The 14,152-nt window shown below is 40.3% G+C and overlaps 1 protein-coding gene across 5 annotated transcripts in view; it reads left to right on the top strand.

The window, feature by feature from the left end:
* The window catches only part of LOC139695305 (GRAM domain-containing protein 2B-like), a 568,636-nt gene that overhangs the window by 264,651 nt on the left and 289,833 nt on the right, over window positions 1–14,152 (top strand). The gene's annotated exons all lie outside the window — the stretch shown is intronic.

Genomic DNA, 14,152 nt, shown 5'->3' with positions numbered 1-14,152 from the left:
AAACCAGTGTATCTCACTTGTTTCGTACTTGTCAGTGACCGGTGAATCGAATCCTGAGTATTTCTTGGCCCTCTCAATACTCCCAATCTGTAGTATTTTTACCACTCACAAATTCAAATGCTTGCCACATTTAGTCTATTTTTAATGCAACAAAATATACTCATTTATTCTTGAATAATTATATATTATAAATATAAAAATAGACTAATTCCTAAAAACTGCGGGAGAGGCCGAAACATTAACTTTTAACTGAGTCATCCGCTATTACGCATTTCAATGCCACAATTTCGGAGTACAAAAATCATTTGCTTTGATCGGGATGCCGGTCAAGGAAACAATTTTTACTCGCCAAAATTGTTGCATTGAAATGCGTATTAGCGGATGATTCAGTTAAAAGTTACTGTTGCGGCATCTCCCGCAGTTTCTTGGAATTAGCCTATTTTTATCAAAACATAATCAGTACCTGTCACCAAAAGGTGTGTTTCCACACCAAGCATGCATAATCAAAATTTTATACAACAAGAATGTTATGGGATAAAAGAGAAGTTAAATAACTCAGTCAGTGGGAATATTTTTTTTACTAAAATCTTTATGTGCTCTACAGTATCTAATATATAGGTTCCACTCAACGAATCGAGTTTCTATTAATGTGTCAAATACAACGAGTTATATAGAATATCGTATATAAACAGGTAAACGGAGCAAAATACTTTGTCCCGGCAACCCCCGGTTTTTGCGTTTAAGTTTTAATCAAGAAGCTACCCATGCAAAGAAGATAATAAAAAGAGGATTAGAAGGAATTGATGAAAATCTTATCGAAAATTAGGGTTACAATGCAGTTAAACCAGGGATCGTCCCCTGCTGAATCCAAGATTGTTTACTTAGTATTCTAATACACGTAGTAGTAGTTTAGGGGAGGCGACAGACAGATAAGGTCATTTGCGCCATTAGGGATGGTCAGAAAAGGATGAAGGGTGGAGAGAAACCCGGCGTCGGTATTAGTCTACTCTTTGCGAAAGGTGTCAAAGTGCCCTCCACAAAGCACCTCAAGTAAGGATCGGGATACCACTGAAAAAAATTTCAACTAAAGAAGCCGTCAAACATATAATAAGTTCTTTAGTCAAGAGATCAGTCTCTTAGTAAATGTAACATATCTTCTCCAAAGCATAAGTTACGACCTATTTTTTTAAAGATACAATATCCTGGCCTCTAGGATGTTAAGAGTCAAACGTTATTTCACCTCCCCTTCGACCGGTCTACAGCCACGCCCCTGCTCCCCGACAAAAGGGTTGGTTGGCGTAGTACGCATTCGGGTCGATTGTGCGTGCGCGGCTCACTTGTCGCGCGGATACACGCACGACGCCAGCGATGAGTGCCTGCCTCTGCCCGCAGACGCACGGACGTATTCCTCCCCGCGCAAGTGTTGAAAAATAACCCAATCGATGTTTGCCGTTGACATGCAAAGCGACAGAAAGTCTCGCGTTTTGTTGTGCTTATCTCCATAGAAACGATTGGAGGTACACAGTGGTTTTCCCGGACAGAAACCGCGCTGTTACCAAGGGGGCTTATCGTTTCAGCCGGGCGGAACGAGGAGAAATTTTAATGTGATGGAAATTACCTGTTTACCGCGGAGGCACGGGGGTCAATTTTGTGGGAACGTCGAGCGCTCTGCAGAATTGGAAAGCATCGTCGACGCGGTCTGTCTTGGGGTAGACTCCTCCTTCGGGCAAGGACTAAGCCAAGACGACGCTTGTCAATCTTGACGTTAATTGGTTCAAGGGGCTGGTCGAGTAGAGGCGAGTTGAATAAAGAATCGCGGATGATTCGCAATGCAAATGTTTGTCTCACGTACCGCCTAGCAAAGTCTTAACGCGTCTGATTCTCTCCTGTCGACTTGAAAATAACTCCGATGAACTGTAACTCATTTGAGTGTCTATTTCTTAGCACATACTAACGTGTATACCGCTCTCTTTTGGGTTATGCAAGTTAAAAAAGATTGATATATCTTATCTCAAGTACCCTTCTACCTTCCAGAATAGCTTTAGCATTTCCTCATTCTTGAATGCTTCCCTCTCTTCAGCCTCATTGATACTTCGTTCAAACATGCGTTTCTATTCAGGAGTCTTGTAATGTACCGTCTTGAGAGTCTTCACTAGTGTGTATCCATGACCTTTCCCGTCTTCCCGTTCTTCGCAAGCTATTTGATTTCTCTGGTTTAGCTATGATTTACATGCTGTTACTCGTGGACATTTAAATATTAAAAGAAGGGAATAAAGAGGGGAAAAATAGGAAGGACGAAGGGAATGTGTGGTGAGTATGCAGGAAGGTAGGAAAAGGTACCACCAAAAGGGCGTTACTTCTAGAAAATGATGAATGAATGCTACACGTAGTTTATGGTTTGAATTGTCTTTCTTGAAGATGACGCTGGAAGAATACCATAGAGATGTACTGTAGTTCGTGGATGGGTAAAGGCTCTTGATTCAATGGGACTACATGGTACACTATAAAAGTAATGCGTATTTTCTGGGAAAAATAGATTTATTGATCGTACTCGTATAAATTCTTGAAATTCTTCAAAATACTCCCTCCCTACATCAATAATCTTGCGGAGACGGGTCTGCCTCGCCTGGAAGGCACCCTGAAACTCCCCGACGGGAATGTAATTCAGGAGCCTTGTATTTTGGATGTTTTCCACGGTCTCTCAATGCTTTTATTTCAGCTCTCTCTTCAGTAGGGGAAACAAAGAAAGTCACGCGGTCCCAAGTCGGTGGGCAAGTAAGGGGGTTGGAGTACCCCCGGAGTGGTGTTCCGGGCCAGGAAGTTGATAATGATGAAGGACGTGTGGCTGGGGGCATTGTCATGGCCAAGTGAACGCTACATCGCGCCGTGTCACGAAGTCGAAAAACACGTCACGCGGAGGCACGTCTTTCCACCAAGTCTGCTTGGTGGAAACTGGCGGCCAACTGCGTTGGAAAGGCAGACCCCCCTACCAAATTTCCCAAACGGTTTTACCGCGCCGCCATGAATAGTCGCGTCACAATAAAATCATGCACATTTCTTTTAAATGGACCACGTTTGTTCAAAGGAATTCCCTTTCTCGAAGAGATGAGTGCCACGATTAGCGGGTACTTGGGTGGAGTTATAGAGGGGGTCACCTGGCCCCCTCGTCTGGCAAAGGGATTTAGTACCTGAGTCGGTCAATAACTCCTTAGAAATCCAAGAGATGGCGCTCCTAGTTTCGGATGAGATTTGCTTTTATTGTCTCATTTCTCACTAGAGTTCTGATAATTTTCATAGTCCATTGAAGCAAGAAACTTCCGTTAAAATATTAAAATAGAAAAAATGATTTACGTGCTATTATTAAGCACTTCTGTTTAAAAGGTTGAAAGGGATGAAAGCTGAGTGGGATGAAGTTCATGGCATATCTGCTCCTGTGTTTGCGACTGTTTACAATTGGGAAATGAGTTTAAACCTGGGTGAGCATCCACAAATGATGAACATCGTTCGGGATGTCCAGTGGAAGTGACTTCCTCCGAAATGATTGAATAAAACCGCGGTAGTGTTTTGAGTGATAAGCGAATCAAATTTCGCGAAATAATTGAGGCCGCAGGCATATCACAAGGTACAATGTTTTTAATTTTGCACGAAGAATTGGGTGTGAAAAAAGTCTCGGCAAGATGGGTGTCGCGTTTGCTCTCAGTTGAGAGTGAACATCGCACACATGTGGTCGATTCGGAGGCTTGTTTGGCGTTTTTCTGTCGCAATCCAGACGACTTTATGCGTCGATAAGCATTGGTTTGGCGATTCGGCTCTCATTTATGAACGTTCACGACCGAATCAGCGAGACATTTTTTTCGCATTCGTCTTCATGCATGTCCCCATTCACTCTTCACCATTTTCTCCCACTTCTGCCACGCACACACACACACATTCACACATTCACACTAATTAGGTCGACTAATTGAGTCGACAAATATACTTAATCTGGCATATTCAATTTTTTTTCCGCACCGTATTGTGGAAAAGAGTACAATTTAATTCATTCCCAAATTTGCTGCCTAAGACGAACATTGATTGCCTATATACTTGAAATACTGTGAACAAACCTTCAGCCGGTATTTGTACACCGTTTATACGTATTTTTATGTCTCCTATTAATTGCGTTACATTATTTCACAAATTTATTACACAAACATTATTTCAGGATATGCACTACTACTCCTTAATTTTGGCGTTTGCAGTCACGTTGCAATTATCCTTCCTATCGGCATTTCGAATTTTGATAACAAATGGATTTTTATAAGTGTTCGATAATCACGCTATTTTAACAACTCACGCAAATCCATTAACATTTGAGACTCCATTGTGTCAGAAGCAATTTTCGAATCAACTTCTGTCATTTATGGAGTACTTGATTAACTGGACTAAGTTTTTTGGCAAAGTCTTGTACTCAGGCCTATAATTCAGTCATTATAGTTAACACACTCTAATTAACGATTGTTAAAGGCCGAATGTTCGGAAGAATTTTTAACAAAGCCCAATATTCCCGGGGACTAAGGAACACATAAGTAATGTTTATCGGCAATGTGTGTTGAAGGAAAGGATGAATTCTGAACTTTAAAAAGGTTTGGTGTGCCCGTAGTCTCGAGTTGTTTTGGAAACCTTCTTGCATAATAAAATAATGATAATGGACTACTTAATGTAGTTCTAATAAAAGTATTGCCACTTGCCAAAATTGTTTACTTTTATTGCCAGTTTTCGGATTTGTTGGGATTGTCTGTTGAGTTTTTACATCGTGTGAATGATCTAGAGTGGTTTATGTATGGACGTTGAATTTAAGGGGATGATAAATGGGGAGAAATAAGAAAATGGAATGTTGAAGCTTGTTTTGGTGTGCAAAATAAGGAATATCAGGCTAGTATAATTGCGTTTAAGGGCGAAATGGAGCGCTCTTCGGCGACGCACAGATATATAAAAACACTTGTAGATTTTTAAACCATAGAAACACAAAGAAAGGACACTCACATATGTTGTTTTGACGTTTCGACGTCGAAACGTCAAAACAACATATGTGAGTGTCCTTTCTTTGTGATTCTACGGTTTAAAAATCTGCATCTGTGCTTTTATGTATGTATGTGTATATATATATATATATATATATATATATATATATATATATATATATATATATATATATATATATACTAGACGTGTGGCGCTCCCATCGTTCCGATTTGAGTTCTGTTTTTTTTGTTAAATTGGTACATCTGTTGTTGATATTCCCTTTAAATCTTAGTGTCATAACGTGACATTTGCAAAAGTTACGGTCGGTTTTCGGTATGTCCATCAGTGCTTCCTGCGATTTTTCCATTACTTCCTCTCGGCTGCTAAAACGCGTTCCCCGTAATGGTTTTTTAACTCGATTGAACAGAAAGAAGTCACAGGGAGCCAAATCAGGTGAATTCGGTGGCTGTTGGATGGTATTTGTTGCATTTTTCGTCAAAAAATTACGAATAATGATAGCACTGTGCGACGGTGCGTTATCATGGTGCAAAATCCACGAGTTTTCTGCCCACATTTCTGGTCTCTTTCGGCGAATTGCTTCACGCAAACGTCTCATAACGCCCAAATAATACTCTTTGTTTACTGTCTGGCCTTCTGGCAAAAATTCATGATGCACTACACCGTTGTAATCCATGAAAACCGTCAGCATTGCCTTCTTTTTTGACTGAAAACGACGTGGTTTTTTTGGTCTCGGCTCATTTGGTGAACGCCATTCACTTGCCTGATGTCTGGATTGCGTGTCGTACTCATAAACCCACGTCTCGTCTCCAGTAATGATCCTTTTGATGAATGTGGGATCGGATTCAGCCTCGCAAATCATGTCTTTTGCGACGTCAACACGGTCTCTTTTTTGCATGAAATTGAGGTCTTTTGGCACCAACTTTGCTGCTACACGACGGAAACCCAAATCATTAACCACAATGTCTTGGGCGGATCCATAGGCAATGTTCAAGTCCTCCGCTATTTCTCTGATGGTTAATTTGACCAACATTTCTTTTACTTTATCAATTTTTTCACTGACTTTCGATGTCGATGGTCTGCCACTGCGTTCATCACCTTCGATTGACTCACGACCACTTCTGAACCGCTCGTGCCACTGGTAAACGACCGTTTTTTTTAGAGAATCGTTGCCGAAACACTTTTCCAACATTTCCAACGTCCGTGCGCCACTAAATCCGTTTTTTACGCAAAATTTAATACAAGTTCGTTGTTGCAAATTTAAATCCATTTCTGCAATTGTAACAAATCGCCAACACACACAGAGATAGATGTACTCTTGGCTACGTAACTTTTGCAAATGTCAAGTTATGACACTAAGATTTAAAGGGAATATCAACAACAGATGTACCAATTTAACAAAAAAAAACAGAACTCAAATCGGAACGATGGGAGCGCCACACGGTGGTTATTCCGGGAACTTTTTGATCAAGGTAGTATATTATCGCCATTACAGTAGGTCGCCTAACATCAATGGGATTTCATAGCACTTCAAGTCTTACTCTAGAGTTACACATGGTCTAACGACCCAATTGCTGTGATGACCTAATTAAATTGTTATGACTGTTACCGTTCATGAAGGAGGAATTGGCAGTTTGTAGTTGCGGGAAGCTCTTTGACATCCGAGGTCATTCGCATGTTTATGCATGGGCGGTTTAATGAAAGCGCTAAGGAGCGGATGATGGCGATGGAGTACATTCGCTGCCAGCATTCGTCTGCTCTATGCAGGCTTTTCGTTTATAATTTCACCCAAAAAAACATGGGTACATTAAAATGCGGCAGTATTTTCCCACGGTATATTCAGGTCTTGACCGAACTGTTAATTAGAAATCATTCTTCTCTGGAAATGGGACCGTACTGGTAGCGTGGGGAGTTGGTCCGTTATTCATTCAAAAAAACCCTGAATTACGGTTATATTCTGGTATTTGATAATTCTACCTTCCCAAATGAAAAAGATTGGTTTGAGATTTAAAGAAGATTAGGTCTATTGAATACAGCTGCTATTTAAAAGAAAATATTTCCAATCTAAAGTGATAGTTCCACTTCGGCAAAGAGTTGAGTGTTCAGAGCTTTACAAAAAAATGTGATGTTTGTTCATGTCCTTCACGCGATAGCTCTTATGCGGTTAACACATTTCATCATAATCATCAGTATTTAAATCTACTAATTGGTTTGCTACATCTCTACATTTTTCTCTGTTCATTGTTAATTCCCTCATTTTCTAATAGTTTATCTGTTTCACGTCCTTTAACGCATTTATGGAGAGGTTAACTAAAGTGTGGTGATTTGTGTTCGGTGAATATGATATAATCGCTTTGATTTCCGTAATAGGTCTGATTAAGCCATTATCGATATGATTAAGATCTGTAGAACGGATAGAATTAATATTTCATATTTCCCACGAACGATAAGGGACCTGCATAACGTTTTCCGACCACGCTACGAGGGAAAAGTATTTTAGGGAAAAAAGTCAGGTGTGCAATCACCCCCTGCCACACGCCTTAGCGGTGGCTTGCAAGGTGCTATGTCAATGAAAATGAATAAAGCCTGTAATTGCAAAGAAATCGATAATTTTGGAAATCAATATCACTTGCTCACTTCCCGTACTTACTGTATCGATTATTTCAATGAATCCGCCTGATCCTGATAGAATCTCAAAGTTGCCATTTTGTTTTCGGTGAGGTTATCGTCCCGAAGGAGCAATTGTTCTGCAGTGGAATACAGTTGCTCCGAAGGTGGACCTTGCCACAGTTTTGCAGTTGCTCCTTGTATGCAGAGGGTTCCCATGACCTCTCTTGTGGTTTTGATGGGAGGAATGATTCAGATAAGAAGGGTTGTACCGCTAATTTGAGAGGTGTGCCGACAATCCTTAGGTTTTTCCTGTTGATGACCTCGTTTTTGGACGTGACATGTTAGCACGTGTAAACTAGGCCGACAATTAATAACACGAATGAAAAATACAGTTTTAGATGCAAGATTATTAACCAATTAGGTGAAGGGAAAGCCATTGCAGGGCATGATAACATTGTTAGACAATTTCCATTACCGCTGAACATGTTCTGAAGTAATCTTTGAAAAATGTGCGTCTCTGTATGCTTGATGTTTCCCACCTTGGTTGCGGTTTTTTTCTAATAATTTGTCATTTCACGCCGGACTCCCGGGAAGTTTGCGATTGTCCGTCAAAGATAATATGGCCTCATCGGAATACCACGTACCCTTCGTAATGCGACTTTTAAATTTATTTACCTCAGTTGATAGGTGGATGTGTTTGCCGTATGTAGACGTGGGATGTGTGGATCTTTTGAACCCATCACTCTTGGGTGAGCATGGATGTATGGCGTGCTTATCGATGGCAAAGGAAAACGCCACTTGTTTCGGATTCGCCTTTCCTTCTTAGTTAGAAAGTTCGATCCCGCACGCCTTGCCGACATATTTTTATTTCCGCAGACTTGCTCTCTTCTGAATTGCATGGTAAAAGTGTTTTTGGCTACGCTGTCAGTGGCGTAAAGTGCCAATAAGGGGTCAGGGTCTTGTAATCTGACGATCGTCTAGTGTTAAAAAAACTCGACTCGGAAATGCCAATAATCAATTTCGTGAGAATTCCGGGCGAAAGTACGATGGAAGGGAATATTTGGCAAAATCAACCCAGGAATACACTTTCAAAAGGCTATTCCGTCGATATTTCCAAAATTCCTAACGGCCTTGCACTCCATGGAAGGAAAAATGTTTCAAATCGATGAATTAACCAGTGTAGTATTAAGTCAATCGTAGTTTTTGCCTGCCTCCACCCCAGAAAATCGTTTTTTATAAAATACATCATATTTTAGTTCGCTGAGCTTATCTTGAATGAATGATGTGCCAAATCGAAAAGATATATTAGAATTCAAGTTTGTATGTTTACGGTTAAAAAAAATTAAATTTACCACCATTTTAAAGGCAACGCGATAAACTTGTAATTCGGAAGCGCACGGATTTAATATTTAAACTATTTTGTGGATTCTCAAAACCTGGCGAACGCTCGATCATCGCGAAAATCGAATCACACGCGAGGACAAGGTTAAACTCAGCGTAGACATCTCGTTGACAATTCGCGGGATTTTCTATTTCAGCGCACATTTTAACAGTCCGCAGTGACCAAAGTAGAAGAACCGCAGTCTGCACGCCATCACAGCAGGAAATGTACCGAGTTCAGGGAGTTTTAGAGCCCTCGGACATTCGAATATGAATGCACTTGAGTATATTAGTTGCTTGTAAATATATTTGCATTAATGCAAGTAAAAATAAGTTTTGCATTAATAAATTCGTCTGTGTTGCTGTGCATTAGAATGTTTTTCATTTGTTTTGCGTGTAGTTGACTTCTAATTTATGGATGGTGCCCCAACGCCCCCTCCACAGGCCCTTGTGGTTGCTTGTGGGATAGTGTTCAGATGCAATCGTATGTTGAGTCTCCCCAAGCTTTAACTTGCTCATCGATGTATCAGAAGAATAAAGAAATATGACATTAGAAGAATTAAGGAATGTTAACCTCAAAAAAATATTACGTTAGATTTTTGGACAATAACTGAAATAATATAACTCGGATAAATTGGAAATTTTAGGATTACCCCTTAAGGTGTAATAAAATACGAGTATTAATAACACGGCCAGTTTTTAGGGGTTAGTTGCGTTGCTACGTTCATAAAATTGGGAACACACCACGCTTTCCATTCACTTTCTCAAGCAGGATGAATAGCTCCCCTGACTCGTCTCTTTCGAAAAGTTCAATGCATCATATTAAGCAAGTCAGGGCACATTTGAAGGTTATTGTTAGTCTGTGGACGTGATTTACGCCCGATATACTGGGCAATGAATGGGCATAGTAGCGCTACAGTAGCGCAAACTGGTTCAGTTATCAGCACGTTCTTGAAAGGAAGTAAAAGGCCTGAGGCATGCTAAAAAATTGCCAATGCGCTTAAGGAAGGAAAAAATACATAACTTTCATTCTTTCGACTACGAATTGAGGATGGTTGAAATGCTTCGTCAGGTTTCAACAGGAAACATTCAATAATATAAATGGTGGCGATAAGCATTACGATATTCCGATGCGTACATTCATTACTTTCCTAAGAGCGATTATACGTGATATTCTATTTGGTGGTATCTGCGTGACGACATTCGAAGGAGTCAATTGGTTTGTCTTTAAAGAACGAAATAACGGATTGAGAGCAAAGTTGGCCAATACCATATACAATGTGCACATCATCCACGTCAGCTACGTGGAGATTTTGAATAAGGGATTCCATTGCACAGCGAATTCTCATTCCCTAGCCGACGTATAAAGACAAAAGCTTTCGCTTCTTATCTCGTGGAATCTGATTTCTTGCCCAGGACAACAGTGAAATACCGATACCTCGATCGATATTTCACTGTATCTATATTGTAGTAGTTGGCAAAAAGTGTCGACTTCGATATTCGCGTCGGCAGTGTTAAATATCTCTCAATTTGTCGTCTCGTCTATTAAAAAAATTGGCATTTTTTTATCTTACCACACAACCTTTGAACTACTTCAAATACGTGTACGTGTCAGAAATGAACTCGAAATAATTATCAATCAGTGAGGTCGGACGGGGAGCTGTTCTCTATTAAAACCCATTACAATGTTGTTGTAGGATTACCTTTAACTTAACTATATCGTATCTAAAATTAAAAGGTAGATTATTGGGCGCCATTACTGCCGCACGTGGATTGCCGCGATCCTTATGCTTCATTCGTAAATACCCCCGCCACACGCCCTTGCGGCGGCTTGCGGGGTATTATGTAGATAGATATAGATAGAAATACGTAGCAAATGTGTCTCCAAAACATACCTGTTTGTAGTTTTACTGTTTGTCGCCGTCAATATAAATTTCGACTTTGACATCAATACTGATGCCGAATTGAGTATCGACTTCAAAATCAATATCGCCCACGATGTCAACGACGCCTAAGTCAGTGTCGACAAGTCGATGTCAAAGTTAATATCGCCCAGCATTATATATACAGATTAAAATGAATAGAAAATTTTCCTAGGCACAGAGAAAACTGACTGAAAAGAAAATGAAGGATGTATGGCACAGCAAGGGAATACAGGACTTTTCATGATATTTTAAATTACATCTTAACTGGAACGTGACGATCATGAAACGAACCACAATCAGTGAACGGAAACGGCGTCAATTTTAGTAAGGGCGCTTCAGCGATTTACAGACGTAGCGTACATTCATGTCACCCTCAAGTTGACCGCAATTCCCGTTTTTTTGTGGATATAAAACAAAGATTGGGAATCTAATTAAATGATTTCATAAAGAAGCACTGTCTTATATAAGCTCCCTGTCATCAATTTCCGCCTCTTGGTAAATGCCTCTTTCGCCAACGCAGCCATTTTCCTGAGACGTCCCGAGCTCCTCATCGGTGGTGGTATTCCGTACGCTGCCCAAAATGCGTGAACTCTTCCACCTTCTCTATTTCACGTCTTCCCACTTTGATTATTTTGAGATAGACTTACATCTTGCAAGACTCGTTACTTTCGTTCTAGGGGAGCCAATATAGGTCAACTAATGCGTGCTTGAGTGGACACCAGTGATGGATGGCATCCCGTAACGGCCTTGTCTCAGTTTCTTCTGGTTTGCCTCATTCGTGTGAAGGGAAACCCTTTGGCACGTTCCCTCAAACCCCTTCGCCCGTCTGGGTCATTCACCCCTGTGTCCTTCGCTTCCCCCACCACTCCTCCTAATTCCCTTCTCACACTCCACACACACAAAGAAGCCCCTCCGCCTTCTCTCTGCTCACCCTTCTTCCCTTGCGGAAGGCGTGTCCTACGTGATGGCCGCGCTCGGCAAAGTGTAACCGGGACATGGATGGGGGGAGGATTAGGAAAAAAAGTTCCATGAGTTTTTGGGTGAGGAAATATTTTATACAGGTTAAAGAAGTTATGTGCACTTCCCCGGACGGACTAAACCGTCGCGAATTCATCTTTCTCGTCACGTCACCAAAGCCACCGAAAAATGAACGATCAACTCAGTTGTGTACGACTGCTTGTAAATTGCCCATGGGGCGTATTTTGCGAGCGATGGGAAACAACATATGGAAGATAGAATAATTCCAGAACTCACTATTCATCGGAATGTTTTCACTCGTTGCACACTCTTTAAGATGGAATATGTCCTCAGGGTAACTTGTTTAAGATATCCTTACATTAACAATCTGGCATTCTTGAAGTACGTTTAATCGACTGGGATTATTTAAGAAACACGAGCTTCCCCTGCTAGTTTTTGCATTGTTATTTCTTAAAGTTAGCGCTATTAACATGGTTTTCTTTGGAACAATCTCTGCTAGCACTCAGAACACGTTGTTTTGAAGAGGTGTGCTATTATTATTGTATAGTAGTAATGTGTGCTATTCCGATGATGTTAATGCGATGAAAGGTATATCAGCTATGGATGTTTTTATAGGCATAGTAAGTAGCATTTTGAATAATTGAACTTATGAAATATTTCGTCGGCAGATAAGGATGGTGTCATACTTGTGTCACTCAACTCACACTCTTTATCTACATTTACCATCGTAAATTAATATTCACCGTTCTCCAACATAGCGGTAGTGGTATAGCATCGCTACGTTCTAAGACTTAGGTAAAAATGTATGATTGGTACATTATTTTATCTATAATATTTAGGAAGTGAACGAAAATATTCGGCGAATTCAAGTAGTCGGGCTAGAGCTATCGTAATGTGTCAGCCTACCGCTATACGATCCTTGCGCCATATCTATATCCCCTCTGTCACATGATCACTTACCTTGGCAACCTTAGACATAAATATTTTTCCTTTGTATTAATTTACTTATATTATTTCAGTGACAATTACTCGGCAAGTTTTTTTTTAACCATTGCTATATCCGTTATGTCGAATTGTACACTTCGTCGTCCCTCGTATGGACCCCATTCCTCATTCGCCATACAGTTGGTTTATTTTTTGGTTTTCGTTATGGTCGAGCTAACGGGAGCTCTTTTCCCGTTTTGCGACAAAAGGCGACTGCGGCGCGAGGGAGAGTGGAAAGGGGCTGTTGGCACGGGTAAAGACCCTACTTCATCTTTTGTTCTCCACCGCCATTGGTCTGGCTCGGAAGCAACCTTTATTTTTTTATTTTACTTGTTTACTCTTTCCTAACGTTCCGTTGTTCCAGTGTCTGTCCTGAGAACCCTCGTCCAATTATTTTCGTTTGTCTTAAATGAATTTTTCATCATGTGGGTGTGTACTTGGCTTGCGTGTCCCTTAGGTAACTAATTTAATGTTTTCCATGTCCGAATTTTATAATATGGCTAGAGTAGATTTTGCTCTCTACGGAAAATGTTGGAGATTTCCATGCTGCTGCAATGGCTACAATTGTTTCACTTCAAAAGATATTTATGATACCAGTTTAAACTATCGCGTTTATTTTATATTGCATTTGACCACGAAAATGTGTTCTTCATTAATTCCTCCTTCCATTTATGTATTAGTCACTCGTCGTTCAACTCTTTAATGGGTAGAAGTGTAGAATTTTGAATTATAGGAAGAGATGCCTTTGTGAAGCAATTTCTACATCTACACAAAACCCCGCAAGCTCCCACAAAGACGTGTGGTCGGGGGTGAAAAGACACCACCTGTAAAACAGAGCAAAACTATATGCAAAATAAACAAAAGTATGCCACTTCAAACCCACACTGACATTTTCATTTCATACAAAACCCATAATAGCTTAAACACGTGCAGATGAATGTACTAGCTATTAATATTAACATGCGCATGCATCATCGAAAGTACCAGATGATTACGTAGTGTTTAATTTAGCCCTCGCTTGTAATTTGAATATCTTTACAATTTCTGTATTATTTTGTTTTCTTACTATTATGATTCCTGAATATCTGAGGAAAGAACGAATATTTATTTATATCTATCAGTACTGGAGTTCAGCTCTTTTGTGTTATCCGTGTTCGGTGATTAGTTGCTATTTCCCAATTGATCCTGAATATCTGAGGAAAGAACGAATATTTATTTATATCTATCAGTACTGGAGTTCAGCTCTTTTGTGT

Source organism: Hetaerina americana, unplaced genomic scaffold (genome assembly GCF_022747635.1).
Source record: "Hetaerina americana unplaced genomic scaffold, ioHetAmer1.1.p SCAF_6, whole genome shotgun sequence".
Classification (NCBI taxonomy): domain Eukaryota; kingdom Metazoa; phylum Arthropoda; class Insecta; order Odonata; family Calopterygidae; genus Hetaerina; species Hetaerina americana.
Note: the sequence above shows the minus strand (reverse complement) of the source record. Positions and strands in the feature narration are given on the sequence as shown.